Raw genomic sequence first — 12,980 nt, forward strand, 5'->3', positions numbered from 1 at the left:
TGTGTTCCAAGGCATCATAGGATGCCTTCTACATAAGGCTACCACTTTCAAAACCAGGAGAGGTAGCTGAACTATGTAAAACATAGAAATAAACACAGAGAGAGAAAATGAAACAGAGACTATGTTCCAAACAAAAGAACAAGATAAAATCACAGAAAAAGAATGAAATAAAATGGAGATAAGCAATCTACCTGATAAATAATTCAAAGTAATGGTCCGAAAGATATTCACTGGACTTGAGAGAAGGGTGGATGAGCCTAGTGAGAACTTCAAAGAGATGGAAAATATAACAAAGAACCAATCAGAGCTGAAGAATAACTGGAATTTTAAAATATGTTAGAGAAAATCAACACCAGATTAAAAGGATGCAGAATGGATCAGCGATCTGGAAGACACTTAAGCTGAACAGCAAAAAAGAAAAAGAATTTTAGAATGAGGATTAGGACCTCTGCAGCAAAATCAATAATAACATATGTAAATAACATTTACATTATATGGGTTCGAGAAGGAGAAGAGAGAGAAGGTGGGAGAAAACTTATTTGAAGAAATAACAGCTGGATAAATAGCTAGCTTCTAACAATGAATCAGGAAGAAGTAGAAAATTTTAACAGACCAGTTACTAGTAGCAAAATTGAACCAATAATCAAAAAACCAAAACCAAAAACCCAACAAACAAAAGTCCAGGACCAGATGTCTTCACAGATGAATTGTACCAAACATTTAAAGAAGAGTTAATACCTATTCTTCTTAAAACATTCCACAAAATATAAAAAGGAAAACTTCCTTATTCATTCTATGAGGCTAGCATTACCCTGATACCAAAACAGGACAAAGGCACTACAAAAGAGAAAATTACAGGCAAATATCTCTGATAAACACAGATGCAAAAATCCTCAACAAAATATTAGCAAACTGAATTCAAGAATACATTAAAGTGATCATTTACCATGATCAAGTGGGCTTTATTCCAGGGAGGCAAGGGTAATTCATCATCCTCAAATCAGTCAAATGTGATGCATCACATTAAGAAGAGAAAGGATAAAACCCACATGATCATCTCAATAGGTGCGGAAAAAGCATGGGACAAAATACAACACCCGTTTATGATAAAAACACTCAATAAAGTTGGTTTAGAGGGAACACACCTCAACATGATAAAGGCCACATATGAAAAACCTACAGTTCATGTTATACTCAATGGTGAAAAACTAAAAAACTTTTCCTCTAAGATCAGGAATAAGACAAGGATGTCCACTCTCACAACTTTCATTCACCATAATTCTGAAAGTCCTGGTCACAGCAGGAAAACAATAAAAAGAAATAAAAGTCATCCAAATGGACAAGGAAGAAGTAAAATTTTACTATTTGTAGATGACATACTATATAGAAAACCCTAAAGTTCCACCAAAAACCTATTAGAACTGATAAATGAATTCAGTAAGTTTACATGATACAATATACAGAAAACCTGTTGTTTCTAAAGGTTGATAACAAAGTAATAGAAAGAGATAAGAAAACAATCCCACTTAAAATTGTACCAACGATAATAAATTACCTAGGAATCAATTTAGCCAAGAAGCTGAAAAACCTGTCCTCTAAAAACTGTAAGGTATTGATGAAAGAAATTCAAGACAGCACAAACAAAAGAAAGATATACCATGGATTGGAAGAATAGATATTGTTAAAAATACAATATTATCCAAAGCAATCTACAGATTCAATGTGATCTCTATCAAAAATACCAATAGCAAATCATTTTTACCAGATTAGAATAATTCTAAAATTTGTATAGAACCACACAAAAAACTAAATAACAAAGCAATCTTGTGAAAGAACAAAGTTGAAAGTATCACAATCCCAAATTTCAAACTGTACTACAAAGCTATAATAATCCAAACAGTACGGTACTGGCACAAATATAGATGCGTAGATTAATGGTACAGGATAGAAAGTCCAGAAATAATTCCACACTTATATAGTCAACCTGCACAAAGGAGGCAAGAATATACAATGGGGAAAAGGCCATATTTTTGGCAAATAGTGCTGGAAAAAATGGACAGCTACATATCAAAGAATAAAACTAGACCACCTTCTTGCATCATACACAAAAATAAACTTAAAACAGAGACCTAAAAGGGAGACCTGAAGCCATAATACTCCTAAAAAGAAATGGAGGCAGTAATGTTTTGAATATCACCCTTACAACATTTTTCTGGATATGTTTCCTCAGGCAAGGGAAACAAAAGCAAAAATAAACTATTGGGACTACACCAAAATAGAAACCATCTGAACAGCAAAGGAAACCATCAACAAAACAAAAAGGAAACCAACTGAATGGGAGAAGATATTCACAAATGATAGGTTTAACACGGGGTTAAAATAAAAAAATATATAAAGAACTTAGGGAGCTCAACCAAAAAAAAAAAAAAATCTGATTAAAAAATGGTCAGAGTACCTGACTAGACATTTTCCCAAAGTTGATATACAAATGGCCAGCAGACACATAAAAAGATGCTTTACGTCACTAATCATCAGGGAAATGCAAATCAAATCCACAATGAGATATCACCTCATAACTGACAGAACGCCTAGTATTGCCTAGTATCAAAAAGAGGACAAATAACAAGTGTTAATGAGGATGTGGAGAAAAGAGAGCCCTCATGTACTGTAGGTGGGAATGTAAATTGGTGTAACTACTATGGAAAACATCACAGAGTTTCCTCAAAAAGTTAAAAACAGAAACACCATCAAATCCAGTAATTCCACTACTGAGTACTTGTCCAAAAAAAAAAAAAAAAAAAAAGTGCAAACACTAATTTGAACATATCTATGCATCTTTATGTTTATTGCAGCATTATTTACAACAGCCAAGATAGGGAGACAAATGCGTCCACTGATAGACGAGTGGATAAAGAAGATGTGGTATATATGTACAATGAATGCTACTCAGCCATAAAATGAACGAGGTCCTGTCATTCATGACTATATGAATGGACCTAGAAGATAATATGCTAAGTGAAAATAAGTCAGAGAAAAACAAATACTATATGATTTCACTTATATATGAAATCTTAAAAAAAAAAAAAAAGAGAGACAAAAAACCCCCAAACAGACTCTTAAATACAGAGAACAAACTTGGGGTTGCCAGAGGGATGTGGTTGAGGGAGATGGGTAAAATAGGTGAAGGGGATTAACAGGTATAAAATTCCAGTCATAGGTAAGTCACAGGGATGAAAAGTACAGCATAAGGAATACAGTTAATAATATTGTAATAATGTTGTGTGGTAACAGATGGGTACTATACTTATCACTATGTTGTCTACCTGAAACTAATATAAAATTGTATATCAATTATATTTAATAATAAATTTTAAAATAAGTATAAAGAAAAGAGTGGGTAATTAATCCTAAATATATAATTACATTAAAACATGAACATAATATTTCAACTAAAAAGAAAATATTGTCAGAAATAAAAAAATATCTGAAAACTTCCCTAATCTCAGAAAGGAATAATCAAGTCCAAGAAGCAGAGAAGTCCCTGAATAAGATGAACCCAAGAAGGTCCCTACCAAGAGGCATAATAATTATAATGGAAAAATTAAGAATAAAGAGAAAGTCCTAAAAGCAGCAAAAGAAAAGCAAATAGTGATGTACAAGGAAAACCCCATAAAGCTATCAGTTGATATTTCAGCAGAAACTTTGAATATATTATGCTACTCCCTTCTGACCTGCAATGTGCTAAAAGAAAAAATTCTAAAACCAAGAATACCCTGCCCAGCGAGGTTATCATTCAGCATTAAAGGAGAGAGAAAGTTTTCCAGATAAACAAAAGTTAAATTCATTACCACTAAATGGGTCTTACAAGAAATGTTAAAGTGCAGGGGAACCTGGGTGGTTCAGTTGGTTAAGCATCTCACTTTAGCTCAGGTCATGATCTCATGGCTCATGAGTTCAATCCCATGTTGGGCTCTGTGTTGACAGGTCAGAGCCTGGAGCTTGCTTTGGATTCTGTGTCTCCCTCTCTCTGTTCTTCCCCTGCTCACGCTCTCTCTCTCTCTCAAAAATAAACAGTAAAAAAAAAAAAAAAGAAAGAAAAAAAAGAAAAAGAAAGAAATGTTAAAGTGCAAAATAAAAGGCTATACATGGAAGAAAATTATGAAAAGAAAAATATTACACTAGAAGAAACAAACACGGAAGTAGATCAAATCACTTATAAAGCTAATATGAATGTTTATTTAGACACAAAAGTAGTGTTACCAATTTTATCTACACAATTTAGGTAAGGGATACACAAAATTTAAAAATGTAAAATATGATATCATATAAATAAAAGGCAGAGGGGAGGGAGGTGTAGAAATGTACTGCTTTTAGAATGTGTTCAAATTTAAGTGACTATCAACTTAATATAGACAGGATCCCATATACAGATGATGTTATATATGAACCTCATGGCAACCACAAACCCAAAATTTATAATAGATACAGAAACACACATACAAAAGAGAAAAAAATGCAAGCATAAGAAGAGAAAGAGACCAAGAGAAGAAAGGAACAGAAAAGAACTAAAAAAACAATGAGAAAACAACAAAATGGCAGTAAGTACATAGCTAATTATTTTAAATGTTCAATAATTATTTTAAATGTAAATGGACTAAGTGCTCCAATCAAAAAACATAAGGTAACTGAATGGAATAAAATAAAAATAAACATAAAAATAATAAAATAAAATAAAAATTAAAAATTTAATTTAATTTAAAAATTAAAATTAAATAAAGAAAATAACCTATCTATATGCTACCTACAAGTTGCAATTCAGATCTAGAGCTATATACAGACTGAAAGTGAAGGGATGGAAAAAGATATTTCATGCAAACGGAAGCAGAAAAATGCCAGGGTAGCAATACTTATGTAAGACAAAATAAACTTTAAAACAAAGGCTGTAACAAGAGACAAAGAGGGGAATTACATAATGATAAAGTGATAATTCCAACAAGAGGATATAAAAATTGTAAATATCTATGCACTGAACATCAGAGCACCTCAACATATAAAGCAAATACTAGCAGACATAAAGGGAAAAATCAACAGTAATACAATAATAGTAGGGACTTTAACACCCACTTACATCAATATGGATACATCATCCAGACAGAAAATAAGTAAGGAAACAATGTCTTTGAATGACACATTAGACTTAATATATTCAGAACATTCCATCCAAAAACAGCAGAGTACATACAATCTTTTCAAGTATTCTTTTCAATGTTCACATGGAACATTATCTAGGATAGATCATATGTTAGGCCACAAAACAAGTATTAATAAATTTAAGAAAACTGAAATCCTATCAATCATCTATTCCAACCACAATAGTATGAAACTAGAAATCAATTACAAGAAAAGAATGGGAAGAAACATGAACATGTCAAGGCTAAACAACATACTACCAAACAACCAATGGGTCAATGAAGAAATTAAAGAAGAGAGGAAAAAAAAAAGGCCTGGTGACAAAAATGGAAACACTATAGTATAAAATCTTTGGGACACAGCAAAAGTAGTTTTATGAAGTAATTTTATAGCTATACAGGCCTACTTCAAGAAACAAAAATCTCAAATAAACCCATCTAAACTTACACCTTAAAGGAACTAGAAAAAATAACAAACAGAGCCCAAAGTCATTAGAGGGAAGTTATTAGTATCAGAACAGAAATAAATGAAATAGAAACTTCAAAAAAATAGAAAAGGTCAATGAAACTAAGGGCTAGTTCTTTGTAAAGATAACAAAATTGATAAATCTTTAGCCAGAATCAAGAAAAATAAGACTGAAAATCAGAAATGAAAGAGAGGTTACAATCAACATAACAAATACAAAGGATTATGGGAGACTACTATGAAAAATTACTTGCCAACAAATTGGACAACCTAGAAGAAAAGGATCCATTTCTAGAAAAATACTATCTTCCAAGACTGAATCAGGAATAGAAAACTTGAACAGACTGATTACTACCAATAAAACTGAATTGGTAAAAAACGAAAACAAGAACCTACCAACAAACAAAAAGCCCAGACCCAGATGGTTTCATAGGTAAATTCTACCAAACATTTAAAAAAGAATTACTACCTATCCTTTCCACTCGATTCAAAAAATAAAAGAGATGGAATACTTTCAAATTCATTCTGAGCCCACTATTACCCTAATATGAAAACCAGACAAAGGCACTACAAAAAAAACAAAAAACAAAAAACAAAACAAAACAAAACAAAAACAAAACCCAGATAAACTACAGGCCAATATTCCTGATGAATATATATGTAAGAATCCTCAACAAAATATTAGCAAACCAAATTCAACAATACACTAAAAGGATCATTCATCATGATGTGGTGGGACATATTCCAGGGATGTAAGAATGGTCCAATATCTGCAAATCAGTCAAGATGATACTCCACATTAACTAAATGAAGGATAAAAATCATATGGTCAGTCTTAATAAATGCAGAAAAATCATTTGACAAAACACAGGGCCCCTGGGTGGCTCAGTCAAGTGAGTGTTCAACTCTTGATCTCAGCTCAGGTCTTGATCTTGGGGTTGTGCTCTACACTGGGAATGAAGCCTACTTAAAACTAATTTCAATTTCTATTTTTGATAAAAACTCTCAACAAAGCAACTGTAGAGGGAATGTACGTCAACATAATAAAGGCCATATATGACAAGCCTACAGCCAACGTCACACTCAATGGTGAAAAGCTGAAAACTTTTCCTGTAAGCTCAGGAATAAGACAAGGATGCCCACTCTCATCATTTTTATTGAACAGAGTTGGAAATCATAGCCAGAACAGTTATGCAAGACAAGGAACTTAAAAGACCAATCAGAAAACAAGCAATAAAACTGAACCAGATCATCTGTAACCTACATCATTACCAGCCCATGTCTTTGGTATTGATCAGGTTTTGTTTTGCAAGCTATATGCAATGACTAACTTTAGCAGAAAAGCAATAGTAGCTCACAATCTCTGGCGATATTAGAAAATAAAAAATTATTTAAAGTGACCAGACCCACAAATGTATGGCCAACTAATCTTCAACAAATTAGGCAAGAGTGTCCAGTGGAAAAAAGATGGTCTCTTCAGCAAATGGTGCTGGGAAAACTGGACAGTGACATGCAGAAGAATGAAACTAGACCACTTTCTTACACCACACACAAAAATAAGTTCAAAATGGATGACAGACCTTAATGTGAGACAGGAAACCATCAAAATCCTACAGGAAAAAACAGGCAGCAATCTCCTTGATCTCAGTCACAGAAACCGCTTACCAGACATGTCTTTGGAGGCAAGGGAAATAAAAGCAAAAACGAACTATTGGGACCTCACCAAAATAAAAAGCTTCTGTGTGGCAAATGAACAAATCAACAAAACTAAAAGGCAACTGATGGGATGGAAGGAGATATTTGCAAATAACATTTTGGATAAAGGGTTAGTATCCAGGGCCACCCGAGTGGCTCAGGAGGTTAACTGCCCAACTCTTGATTTCAGCTCAGGTCATGATTTCATGGTTCATGAGTTCAAGCCCCACATTGGGCTCTGTGCTGACAGTGTGGAGCCTGCTTGGGATCTTCTCTCTCCCTCCCTCTCTCTCTCCCTCCCTCCCTCTCTGACTCTCATGTATGCTCTCAGCCTCTCTCAAAATTAATAAATAAAATCTTTAAAAAAGGGTTAGTATCCAAAATCTATAAAGAATTTATCAAACTCAACTCCTCCCCCAAACAAATAATCCAGTGAGGAAATGGGCAGAAGACATGAATAGACACTTTTCCAAAGAAGATATCCAGATGGCTAACAGACCCATGAAAAGATGCTCAACATGACTTATCATCAGGGAAATATAAACCAAAACCACAATGACATATTACCTCACACCTGTCAGAATGGCTAACAATAACAACTCAGGAAACAACAGATGTTGGCGAGAATGTGAAGAGGATCTCTTTTGCACTCTTGGTGGGGATGCAAACTGGTGCAGCCACTCTGGAAAACAGTATGGAGGTTCCTCAAAAAGTTAAAAATAGAACTTCCCTATGACCCAGCACTTGCACTACTAGGTATTTAACCAAAGGACACAAAAATACTGATTCGAAGGGGCATATATACCACAATGTTTATAGCAGTGCTATCAACAATAACCAAACTATGGAAAGAGCCCAAATGTCCACCTACTGATGAATGAGCAAAGAAGATGCAGTATATAGATGCAATGGAATACTACTCGGCAATCAAAAAGAATGAAATCTTGCCACTTGCAACAATGTGGATGGAATTAGAGTGTATTATGCTAAGCAAAATAAGTCAGAGAAAGACATATCATATGACTTCACTCATATGTGGAATTTAAGAAACAACAGATGAACATAGGGGGAGGGAAGGAAGAAAAAGATAAAATGAGAGAGGGCGGTAAACCAAAGGAGACTTTTAAATACACAGAGAACAAACTGAGGGTTGCTGGAGGTAGGCAGGGGGATGGCCTAAATGGGTGCTGAACATGAAGGAGGGCACTTGCTGAGATGAGCACTGGGTGTTGTACGTAAATGATGATTCACTGGGTTCTCCTCCTGAAACCAATACTACACTGTATGTTAACTAGCTTGAATTTAAATAATTAAAAATAAATAAAGTGGGCAGAAATCAAGGCATCCAGTGTTGGCAAAAATGATGGCATAGTAGCAATAAGGCAGAGTAGTGTGGCTGTAGCAGCAGAACATCAGATCACACTAACCCTACTGCTGTGTAACACTTTGTTGAGGAGACCATCCTTACCACCATCACGAAAACACTTAGATCATGTGTCTGTGCCCTAGCTTTCACCATCAGGGAAAATAAATATCTAGACTTTATTGCTTCTCTAGTTAACAATAATTCTGAAACCATGAATAATCACAGAGTGGAACGTTCCATGAACATAGACAAGGGTTTCAAATACTAGATAACCAAAAACATGTCAACAAATAATCATGTAGTCCATTCTTTGCCTACCCAACATTCATATGTTATTCTTCCTTCAGCTACATCTCCTCCCACCAAAACAATAAACCCACAAAAAAAAAAAAAACCAACACAAAACTGAAAATTAGTTTTATAATTTTCACACTTAACAAGATTCTGCTCATTCCTTCTCTAAGCAGACAGAAGAAAATGTGGTAGAGTACTGAGAAAGAGTTCTCAAAGTGAGGTCACCAGACTAACACTTTGGCAACTTGTTAGAAGTGCAAATCCTCAGGCCAAACCTGGAACTACTGAATTAGAAACTAAGCAATCTGTGTTTAACAAATCCTCTGGGTATATTCTGGTCATGCTAAAGTTTGAGAACCATTTCATATTAAGTATATTTAAAAATATATGTATAGAAGATGAAGCAACACTATCAACCAACTTGAGCTAATTAACATTTGGGAAACACACCACAGCAGCTTATGCATTCTTTTCAGTTGTGTACCTTTAACAAGGTAGTTCATGTTCTAGGCCATAAAACTAATCTAACCAACTTTGAAATGATGGAAATCTGCACAAAGTAGATTTTCTGAGCGTACTGGAATTGAATTAGAAATAAATATCAAAGATTTGGAAAATCTCCAATTATTTGGAAACTAAGTAACATTCCTAAACAGCTTATAATTCAAAAAAAGAAATATAAAGTGAAATTGAAAAGTGTTTGAAGCTCAATTAAAATGAAAACACAACATAACCAAAATCTGTGGGATGCCTGTAAAACAGTACTTGAGGGAGAAATGTCTAGCACTAAAATCCTCTGCAATTAGAAAAAAAGAAAAGGTCTCAAACCCAGGACTTCAGATTTCAGTTTAAGAATAAAAAAAAAAAAAAAAAAAAAAAAAAAAAAAAAAAGAAAGAAAATTAAACCCAAAGTAAACAGAAGCACAGAAATAATGTTAGCAGATGCCAATGATATAGAAAAGAAAAACAAGAAAATCAACAAACCTATTGATCTTGGAGAAGATCAATAAACTTGGTAAACTCAGTGACAGCAGCATAGATTTTACAGATATTAAATAGTAACAAAATAATATGAACAACTTTCTGCCAATAAATTAGGCAACTTAGAGGACATAGAAAAGACCCTAGAAAGGAACTTTAGCCAAAGACCACCAGGAACACACTTGTAGTTGAACAAGTTGGGTTTATAAATCCTTTCAATGAGGGAAAACATATTCCAAGGGGAGCCGTGAGGGAATCTCAGGAACAGAACATTAAAAAGTACCTATTATAGGATTTGAGCTTTGGCTAATGGATTCGAATTAGAATCTAAGGAAAAAGAGGTTTGCTCTAATTGGATGCTGTCAGCAAGCAGAGACCTGAAGTTCACCCATTTTATCCTTACAGATCATTCAAACTGAAAACAATATTTCATTAACAAATAAATGGTTATACCATGTTACATCTACTCAAGTAGTATTCTGCAATAAGAATTATGCACGTAACAACAAAGATGAATCTCAAAATAAATGCTGAGTGAAAAGAACTAGGCAAAAAGAAATGTCTACTATGCAATGCATTCATACACGATTCTAGAAAGAAAACGCAAGCTCATCTCTAGCAACAAAAAGCAGATCAGTGGTTGCCTAGAAAAGAGCAATCTGGACAGTTGGGAAGATTTAAAAGTGGCAGGTGGAAACTCTTGGGTATGGTTGTTCATTATCATGATTGGGGTGGCAGTTTTAGACGTGTATACATAGGTCAGAACTTACCAAATTGCACAGTTTAAAGATGCGCAGTTTATCATATGTTGATTATATTTCAATAATTTGATTAAAAAAAGGTAAGTCATTGTTTTCCTAAACTTCAGACACAGTCACTTAACCAGAAACTACACTCAACCAACATCCTCTTTCTTCCTCTATAGACATTAGAAATTATATCTCAATTAGCATACACGTATTTTTAGTGGAATGGATTTGAAAGTAACCTGAAAGATTAATTGAAAGTTGAGACTTATACATGAGTCTCTATTTCCCCAAAAGTATTACAGGTAAAATAGCATTTTCTCCCTTTCATATATTGGCAATATTATGACTAATTACTATGTTAACACTTACTATATTTACATAAGACATAATAAATTACAGGCTTAAGTTTACAGAATCCAAGTAAGAAAGTTCAGAGTACATTTTTATTCCTCTTGGACCAACAGTGATTTTTTTTTCCTGATTCTCTACTCAAAAATCTTGATTCCTACTCGGTACAAGATATCCAGAAAAATTCTTATCTGTCCTATACACAAAAACCATGTCATCAAATACATGGTCTCTGAGCATGGGGTTTACCGGGGCCCCAGCAAGACTGGATAAGAACTTGCTTTACTCAAAAGGTAGTCTTTTTATTTTTACAGAAATACATTTTTATTTAACAATCAGAAGAATACATCACGTACATCGTGTTTGAGAATTGGTTAGCACAGGAGCGCCTGAGTGGCTCATTATCCAACTTTGGCTCCGGTCATGATCTCACGGTTCGTGAGTTCAAGCCCTGTGTCCAGCTCTGTGCTGAGAGCTCACAGCCTGGAGCCTGCTTCAAATTCTGTGTCTCCTTTCTCTCTGCCCCTCCCCTGCTTGCGCATGCATGCTTGCTCTCTCTCAAAAAACAAATATTAAAAAATTGGTTAGCACAAAACAATGTTTTGAAAAATATTGAAACAGATTTATATAACTTTTTATCCTTTGCTACAACTTTTATTGAGATATAATCGACATAGATCACTCTAAGTTTTATTGAGATATAACGGACCTAGATCACTCTATGAGAAGTTTAATGTAGATGGCATAATGATTTGACTAACATGTTTCATGAAATTACAGTGCTAAGTTTATGTAGCATCCATCATCTCACATAGATACAATAAAACGGGGAAGCAAAAAAAAAAAAATGTTTTTCTTTGGAATGAGAACTCTCATTCTCTCTCTTCTTTATATATTGTACAGCAGTGTTGGCTATAGTCATCACGTTGTACATTGCAGTCCTAAAGTGCTTATTTATCTTATGACTGAAATTTATACCTTTTGACCACCTTACTTCAATTCCTCCTCCTTTCACTCCCTGCCTCTGGTAACCACAAATCTGATCCTTTTGTCTAGGAGTTGGGTTTTTAGATTCCACTTATAAATGAGATCACACAGTATTTGCCTTTCTCATTAATTTCATTCAACATAATATTCTCAAGGTCCACGCATGTTGTAAGTGGCAGGACTTCCTCATTTTCTTTGGTGGAATAACATTCCATTGCCTGGGCCGCCTGGGTGACTCAGCTGGTTAAGCGTCCAACTTTGGCTCAGGTCACGATCTCACCATTTGTGGGTCTGAGCCCCACATTGGTCTCTATGCTGACAGCTCAGGGCCTGGAGCCTGCTTCAGATTCTGTGTCTCCCTCTCTCTCTCTGTGCTCTTCCCCTGCTCATATTCTTTCTGTCTCTCAAAAATAATCATTAAAAAAAAATTCCATTGCCTAAGTATACCACAACTCCTTTGTTCATTCATCTGTCAATGGACACTTAGATTGTTTCCATGCCTTAGCTATTATAAATAATGCTGCTATGAACATGGGGATGCAGATATCTTTTTGAGTGGTTTTTCTTTTGGATATATTCCCAGAAGTGGAATTGTTAGGTCATTTGGTAGTTCTATTTTTAAATTATTGAGAATCCTCCATTTTGTTTTCCACAGTGGCTGCACCAGTTTACAAATTCATCAACAGTGAAAGGTTCCTTCTCCCCTACATGTGCCTCAACATTTGTTATCTTGTCTTTTTGATGATGGCTATTCTAACAGGTATGACATAATATCTCATTGTGGTTTTGATTTGCATTCCCCCTATGACTAGTGATGTTGAGCATCTTTTCATGTACTTGTTTACCTTTTGTATACCTTTGGAAAAATGTCTATTTAGGTTTCAGATATAAAAAAAATCCCATTT

At 34.4% G+C, this 12,980-nt stretch overlaps 1 protein-coding gene and 1 long non-coding RNA gene across 3 annotated transcripts in view; one reads left to right on the forward strand and one right to left on the reverse strand.

Moving 5' to 3' along the window:
* The window catches only part of NAALAD2 (N-acetylated alpha-linked acidic dipeptidase 2), a 100,318-nt gene that overhangs the window by 80,498 nt on the left and 6,840 nt on the right, over positions 1 to 12,980 (reverse strand). The window lies entirely within an intron of this gene.
* LOC109491926 overlaps positions 1 to 12,980 on the forward strand; it is a 40,307-nt gene that overhangs the window by 3,947 nt on the left and 23,380 nt on the right. Inside the window, exon 2 of the long non-coding RNA XR_002736182.2 lies at positions 12,731 to 12,835. This is a non-coding gene — a long non-coding RNA (uncharacterized LOC109491926). The remainder of the gene's footprint in view (positions 1 to 12,730; positions 12,836 to 12,980) is intronic.

The sequence above is a fragment of the Felis catus genome, chromosome D1, assembly GCF_018350175.1.
Source record: "Felis catus isolate Fca126 chromosome D1, F.catus_Fca126_mat1.0, whole genome shotgun sequence".
Taxonomy (NCBI): domain Eukaryota; kingdom Metazoa; phylum Chordata; class Mammalia; order Carnivora; family Felidae; genus Felis; species Felis catus.